Source organism: Apaloderma vittatum, unplaced genomic scaffold (assembly GCF_000703405.1).
Source record: "Apaloderma vittatum isolate BGI_N311 unplaced genomic scaffold, ASM70340v1 scaffold4259, whole genome shotgun sequence".
Classification (NCBI taxonomy): domain Eukaryota; kingdom Metazoa; phylum Chordata; class Aves; order Trogoniformes; family Trogonidae; genus Apaloderma; species Apaloderma vittatum.
The window spans coordinates 24,042-32,019 of record NW_009735652.1 but is presented as its reverse complement, the minus strand read 5'-3'; positions in this window follow the sequence as shown (position 1 = coordinate 32,019).

Below are 7,978 nucleotides of genomic sequence, written 5' to 3'. Positions count from 1 at the left end.
GGAAAGAGAGAGAATAAGGGAGAGAGACTTACGTGTTGGAGAAAGCAAAAAGAAAAAAAATCAAAAATGGCTTTAATAAAATAATAATAAAAAGGTAATAATATTAATAAGAAAATAATGAAATGTGTACAACTGTATGCAAACCCAGTATCAAAACTCCCTTGCTGAGTCACCACTGATGCTGCAGGCACACGCTGGGGAAGTCTCAGACTGGACTCGCAGCCAGATGAGAACTGGGTTCAGGAACAGACAGACTGGGATCGAAAACAGGAGAACCGAATCCTCCTTGGACACTGGCCATAGAAGAGAGCTTGACCCTTGTGATCCCTCATCTTCATACTAAGCGTGACACACGTGGAATGGAATACTTTTGTTGGTCATGTTTGGGTGACCTGTCCTGTCCGCTCCTTCCTGCAAGTATGATTTTTTTTTTCTTCCCCCCTAACTTGTGATGCTTTTACTTAAGGCACTTTAATGTGACACCTGAGATTTAGCAGTGACCTTGGTTTCTATAGGAGCAAGCAGAAACAAGAGCCTTTCTGCATGTCGTTCCTTGGTAGTGACTATAGACATCAAGCACCATCACTTCTGGAACCAGACACTGTCTGAAGGGATACGCTGTTAACTTCAGAAAGTACAGTCACTTCAAAGACTGAGCTGAAAAGTGAAATAACTGAGCAGAATTGGTTCTGCTCTGGCTCAAATGAGGACACACCCTCCTCCCGTAGTAAAACCAGGTCAACGTCTCTGCCACAAGACCAACCTGTGTGAGAATGACCTTGTTCAGAGCGGTGTAAGGGACTGATGACCCTCAGTGAAACAAATATATGTAAAAAAAATCAGCCTATGAGCTGCTTCTGTGGAAAACAGATCCTATTTAGTATTTCAGTCTCCAGTCTTGAAGCTCTCCCCAGTTGGGCTTTCTTGACTTTCTTAGAAAGGCCACGTGCACACCTTCAATTCTGAGCCTTTGGAATCCCCAAATTCTCTAATACTTCAAATTTTCTCCTTCACAGAACTTGTTTGGTTTGCGTTATCTTATTTATAGCTTTTACTTTGTGGGGCACATTGTAGCTGTCACACATAAAAGCACTCTGCCAAACAAGTTCTGAAAAATTTATTCTTCTAGACAAAAGAAACAAATAGGGAAATTGTATATGAGTCCTCAAAATTGAAGGCCTTACAGAAGTTTTTGAAATAAGACCACCTTTTCTTAATTGCCTAGACATGGATTTAGATGTTTGCTTTAGGCTATTCAAATTTAACTATTTTGGACATGACATCCTCAGCATCTCTTTTTATTTTTTAATTGGAGCTGAGGGATTATGCTTGAGGAAGCTCAATTAAGACAACTTTGGCTTGCATAATTGCCTCAGCAGGTTAGTGACTCATTGCCAAGCTCCATGAAAATTTAAAAACGTTTGGGATTTAATGGTAGAAATTGTCAATATGAAAGTTTTCAGTGTAGCATTTTCCTTTCAGTTTTTCCTCAAAGCTGCTGGTGTTATGGGGTCATTTAAAAAATCGAGATGAAGAATCCCGAGGGGCATGTGTTGCTGTGTGTTGAAAAGCAAGGTTTATGTATGGTCTAAACACTTACAGAATGGCAACTCTTTATCTTAGTCGCTACATACTAGAGGTTTAAATACTGCAATACTTCATATAGTGTTATTGTGCTGCTTTCTAATGAAATTTACCTCAAGGTTTCCTGCTTCAGAAGGCACCGACTCCATAATTGACATGACTCTATTGCTAACGTTTGTGCAGATTGAAATATGGATGTTGTTGCACATCTCTGAAACAAAACAGATTTAAACAAGCTTAATGAATCTAGATATATCTGTAGAATCTCTGTTTGACAAGGTCATGTGCTCACATAAGCTAAGGATAAACATTTTTTTAGGGATAAATTTTATTTATTTTTTTTTGCAACTCCAAAAAATGTAAATACATACCCTAATATGAAGGAGTTGACTTGCTGGCTAAATGTAGCTCATGCCATAGCTAGCAGTTACGTGCCTGCTTAGTGTTAGGAGGCATATGTGACTTGGCATTATTGTCACTGCTTCCAATAACCAAAGTAAATACCTTCCTGTACTGCTTGCACTGTCCGCAAGAGCCATAACTTAAAACGTTTTCTGGACCTCTAGTTACTCTCCCATTTCCTTGGGTATATTCTTCTGGCTATAAGCAATAATACCTCACGAATTGCTTATCTATTGCTCTGAGAATTGATACCTTCATTTACCTCTTGTACCTCAGCCGCCCGTGTAAGCGTGCCCCAGTGGATTGTCTGAGTTAAACTCTTACAGCACTTGCCGCGATGTCGATTTTCTGATGCTTGACTACAGCGGTTACCCTTTGCACTGCTGTCCCCTGTGTACCTGCCTGTTTTCACTTGTTATGTAAAAGAAATTATTTTTCAGGCTAAGTCAATTCAGGCCGTAGCTTTGTTTCCCAGTACGCTGTCGTCGCCTGTGATGGAGCGAGAGAGGAGCTGAATGCTTGGGAAGAAAATGATGATGAACAAAGGGAGCATCTGATGGGAGGAAGTGCCCTGTTACTTCTGTGGGGTTTTTCAGAGGTAAAACTCCAACGTTCCAAGTGTAAGAATACTTTTACTCCAGTAGCTGGAGATGCAATTTTTGCCCAATCTTTAAAGAAAAACCTGAAAGGTTGGTTTCCTGGGCAAAGCAGAAAGGATCAAAAAAACAGTAGTATTTACTTTGTTCTGCAGTGCAAGCTGACGGAGCAGATCTGTAAAAATCTTGAGATTTGTGGTTGCAGCCACGTTCCCCTGATGTTGCAGGGCAGCGTGCCAGAGGCGAGCCACAACCAGCCCGGGAACTCTTCCCTACCGCTGTGCTGCCTCCTTTGCACATCCTTCAGGGTAGCCATGACAACCCCCGGGCCCTGGCACACGGCTCAGGATCCTATCTCCTCCGCTCAACTGGTGTTCACTGGTTCCTCTTTGGAGGGGGAGTCCTGGTGATTTTCTAGTTGTGCAGTTCCCTCCCTCTTTGCTACCGTAGCGTATGCTGAGATTGCCAACAAGAAATCATCTAGTGTAAAGGTGCCTGTCTGTGCCATCTGGCTGAATTTCACCAAACTTGTGGCCTTTCGGAATTAATCTGTCACAAACGTGGTACAGTTTTCGTCGGATTTTAGAGGAAGGGGGAAGAACCCAGGTCCTACCTAGATACATAGAGGTTGTTTGGGTTTTTTGCCCTCTGACCAGCAGGGCTTGCTGGAAATTCATCTCTCACTTCATAAAACAGTTCTACCAGACTTCTGTCTGCTCCTGCAGATGCTCTTCTTCACAGGAGAGAGTGTAATCAGGCCTGTTGCCTTTTTTTTTTTAATGCAGGAGGAATCAGCAGCTTCTCTTTTGTGCTTCCCACCCCTTTGGTGGTGAGCTTGTGTGTAGCCGAGAGTAATGTTCAAGGCAACTAATCTTAGTTTAGTCTCTCTGTGCTGAGGAACTAAGGCAATATATCACAGCTTTTTTTTGTAAGTTTGTAAAATCATAAATCAGTTTCCATATAAAACGCAGTCTGTAAAGGTGTAAGCGACAAGGAAATTATAACCCCTTTTTTCAACCTGTCTGGCACGCACAAGGTACTGGAATTCAACCCTTAATTGAATTTTAGCACCTTCCTACACTGAGTCCAATTCTTGCCGTTCCAAAATGAACGGTACTTCATATCCGTGAACTCAGTTTGAGTTTGTTGATACGGTATCTCTCAAAATATCTTGCCTTGCTGATGATGCTTGCCCCTCTTGCGGTTTTCTGAAAGCATACGTAATGAACTGAACAGTTCAGAGTTTGTGGGTGTGAGGGGGTGATGTTGTTCTGCTTCCTCTTAGTCACTCCAGCCTTATGCTTGGGGAGAGGCAAGAGCTGTAGTTAATCAGGCCTGTATTCTACCCTAGCAATGTTATTCTTCAGACATTATTAAAACTGCTGTTGCTGTTGTTGCTTTTCTTTCCTGAGAACAGTTCTGAGCAAGAACAAAACTAATACTCTGAGAAACCTGTGTAGCGAGCGGTGATTTGTGATACACAGCTGTTTTTCAGGAAGAGGCGATTGCAAAGAGGGTGTTTGTGTGTTTGCAATGAATCTTCGATTGCCTGGTATGGGAGAGTGGTGCTCATGCATCACGTAAGATAAAATAAAAGAATACTTAGGTTCTGTCTGAGACTGGCACTCAAATGAGAAATTCGTATCTTTGGTCTTAACAGCTGTGTAATTGAGGAATGAAGGTAATTTTAACAGCTTTTTTTCAGTCACATAAGTAGCAAATAAATGCAAAATGCATGCAGTAACATTTGGAACCAATGGTTTCTGATTTTTAAATGTTGTTCAGTGTGGACTTGACTCCTTTTCAGCTGATGTGGTATTATTTAACTAGATTTCATTGATGCAGAACAGCAGTGACAGACTGTACTGCTAATGACTCTAAGGAAGAGTCTAAACAAAGCCCAACTAAAAAGTTTGACAATATGGGAATTGTTTAATTTTCTGGACATTCATTACATAATGTTCAGCTTCATTTCCTTCACTGTTTGTGAATAAGGCCCAGTCAATTTTAAAAATGCTCTCTGTACTGCCGTAGAAACAAAACAAAGTGCCCTCGACTCTTCCTGGAGAGAGATGCTGAGAACGTGCTGCACCATAATAAGTGCTCGGATGTTCTGTGGATCAAGACCTGCTGCATGAGGAAGCATAAAACCAAAAGTAATATAGCCTAAAGTAAGGCAGAACCAGAGAAGCAGTAACTTGTGACTAGAATGATAATTAAGAGCTGGATTCCCAGTTGTCAGCAGAACAGTGTACGCCTGTACCAGAAGTGCAAGAATTGAACTGGAGCGTTTACCGTAGACATCTCAGATGAGATGGATAAGATGAGACCATTTCCAGGTTGGCTGGCAGGGATTGATCAGATAGCTGTTTGGTTTTACAGCCTTTTCCTCACTGACCATCACCCACACATCTTCAGTTTGCTTTAAAGCATCTTTGCTTGCGTTGCACTCTTAGTCATACTCATGGGAGAGCCAGATTTTCACAAATATCTTAACAAAAATGCTGATTGCATCCTCTGTCTGTACCTGGCTGCTCGTTCCCACCTCCCTGGTTCTTCCTTTTCCCTGAAGGTGTGTAAGGGCAACTTCAATGTGAACTCTATCAGAAAACCTCTCTAAAAGTGATGTGGAAGGGGCAGGGTGGGACATTTAAGCTGTTTGGCTTTAATTCATTCCTACTGGAAGCTTTAATTCTACACAGCTTAACTTCTTGCATTGCCATTAATGGGATTTAAGCATGTATTTTAAAAAGTTTGTCCTGTAAGAACATTTCATTATAAATTTTCTTTGTCCCCATCTATGTACTTACTCTGTTTTCTGTCCAACTAAATAATTAAAAATATTATAACTGGATTATTTCAGATGAGGAGCTTTTCCAGAGTGGTCAGGAAGAAAGATGGCTTTGGATATAATTTGGGGTTTTTAGTATTGTCAGATACCAAATATATTATTAACATTCAAGTGGTCTAGCCCACATGTTAAACACTTCATTAAGATCTATAAATCTCCCCCTCCTTCCCCCCTGCAATTATTTAAGCCTGCCTGGCAATAACATGTAAGGCAAAGATCAATGATGCGATGTTGTACAGCTGCCTCTGTTGGGGAAATTTCCTGTTTTAAAATTTAAGATAATTTTATGTCTGTTGTAACTGTGCCAGGTCTCAACGTGAGCTGAAACAATTCTTGATATTGGGGAGTGGGGGGGAGCTTAGCTATTGGTATAATTTCATCCACATTGAGCAACACGACTTGCTTAGATTGGGGTGTGAGATTCCCCAAATTTGCAGGCCAGCTAAAAAACCACACTTACGCTTTGGGTTCATCCTCAACAAAAGAAAGATAAGCTGCTGCTTTCTGAGTACGATTTTTGACACTGCTATAGACCTCCTGTGTGACGTAAGTTTATAAGCTTTTCTTGCATTGTACAGCTTTTAGGATATGAGGCTAATACCTGAGCTCGGTCTTTTGCGGTGTTGTGCTGAATAAAGTCTTATATTACATAACATTGGGGGAGAGAGATGCTCTTTTTTAAAATAAAGAAATCTAAAATGCCCATGATCACAAAGAAAATGGAGAAATACACTTTATTTTCTGTAACAGAAACCTTAATATCCTTAAATCAATAGATATTAAAGAAATAAGTAGTGATAGTTGTGGCTCACACCGAAGTGTTTTCTGTTGGGTGGCAAAGGAGTGCTGAATAGTTTTACAAGTTTGCTGAAATAGGGAGTCATCAAGTAATAAGCAAAATACGAAGCTGGTGCTTTATGTTTATATGACTTGTTCTATTGAAGAATGGCTCAGAATAAGAGCCTTTGGTGGAGACTTTTGGTATCTTGCTAAGAATCGGAGGAATATTGATCAGGTAGTCTAGAGAGGTGAAGTGATGGCCAGCACAGAGGAGAGCTTATTAGAAACTGAGGAAAGGGGCCTATTTCTTACGTACGTGGAAGCACTAATCGGGAAGGAGGTGGGAGCAGCACAAAAGGAAGGCTTTAGCTGCTGTGTCGCACTAAGAAGATGTGATTTCTGCACTGGTTCATCTGTTTGATTTCCTTGGGGTAAAATAAGCAAAAGGCTGATCTGTGGCGAGAGGACAGGAAGAATCTTAACTAGTGACCGCATCATTTGCTGCCAAGGCATGTGTGGGTGCCCTTTTGCTTTTTATATTTTCTCAGCTACGAAGTCGTAGAATGGTTTAAGGTTGGAAGGGACATTGAACGATGATCTCGATCCAAGCCCCCTGCTGTGGGCAGGGACACCTCACTCCCACTAGCCCAGACTACTCCAAGCCCCATCCAACTTGGCCATGAACACTTCCAGGGATGGGGCATCCACAACCTCCTTGAGAAACCTGTTCCAGTGCTTCCCCACTCTCATGGTGAATAATTTTTTCCTTATATCTAACCTAAATCTACCCTCTTGCAGTTTCAGGCCATTGCCTCTTGTCCTATCACTAGAGGCCCTTGTAAAAAGCCCTTCTCCAGCTTCCCTGTAGCCCCTTTCATGTATTGAAAGGTCACTATTAGATCACCCCAGAACTTTCTCCAAGCTGAACAACCCCAGCTCTCTCAGCCTGTCCTCAGAGCAGAGGTGCTCCAGCCCTCTCATCATCTTCGTGACCCTCCTCTGGACCCTTAAATTATGTGTCATTCAGTGCTGTGTGAGTTAATTAGATAATCTTACATAGTTCTTTGAATCTGAAATGCATAACATAAATGTAAAAAGCTTACTAAGGGTCTCTGTCAGGTATGTGGGAACCCGTGGTAGCTGCCAACACGAGAGAGCTGGGACGTGTAAGGCAGAGGCACGAGGGCTGGCTGCCTGCACGGTGACTTTAGACACGTTTGTCCCATGCTGACAAGCCCTGCAGCCTGGCACAACAACCTGTAAACACTTCTGCACTAAAGCTTTTGCTCTTGTACCGTCTAACTTGCTGCTTTGGGAGTCTCTGCTTTGTTCTGTGTTAGAGATACCCACAGTGGCAAGGAGAAGGAATGGAAATGCGAGCTGTTGGCTTGGTGTTTCGGACCCAAGACTTGGCAATACTGGCTCAGGTGCCAAGGTAACACGATGTTTAAAGGGAAGAGTGGAAGGATGGAGATGTATGTCTGCTGCTCCAGGAACTGGAATTTTGGGATAAGTAGTTGTGTCGTGAGCTAAACTGGGATGGAGATAGAACTGTTGTAGAACTCGAGTACTGTGTCCAGTTTTGGTCACCACAGTACAAGAAGGACATCGAGGTGCTGGAGCGGGTGCAGAGAAGGGCAACAAGGCTTGTGAGGGGTCTGGAAAACATGCCCTATGAAGAGCGGCTGAGGGAACTGGGTTTGTTTAGTCTGGAGAAGAGGAGGCTGAGAGGAGACCTTATTGCCCTCTACAACTACCTAAAAGG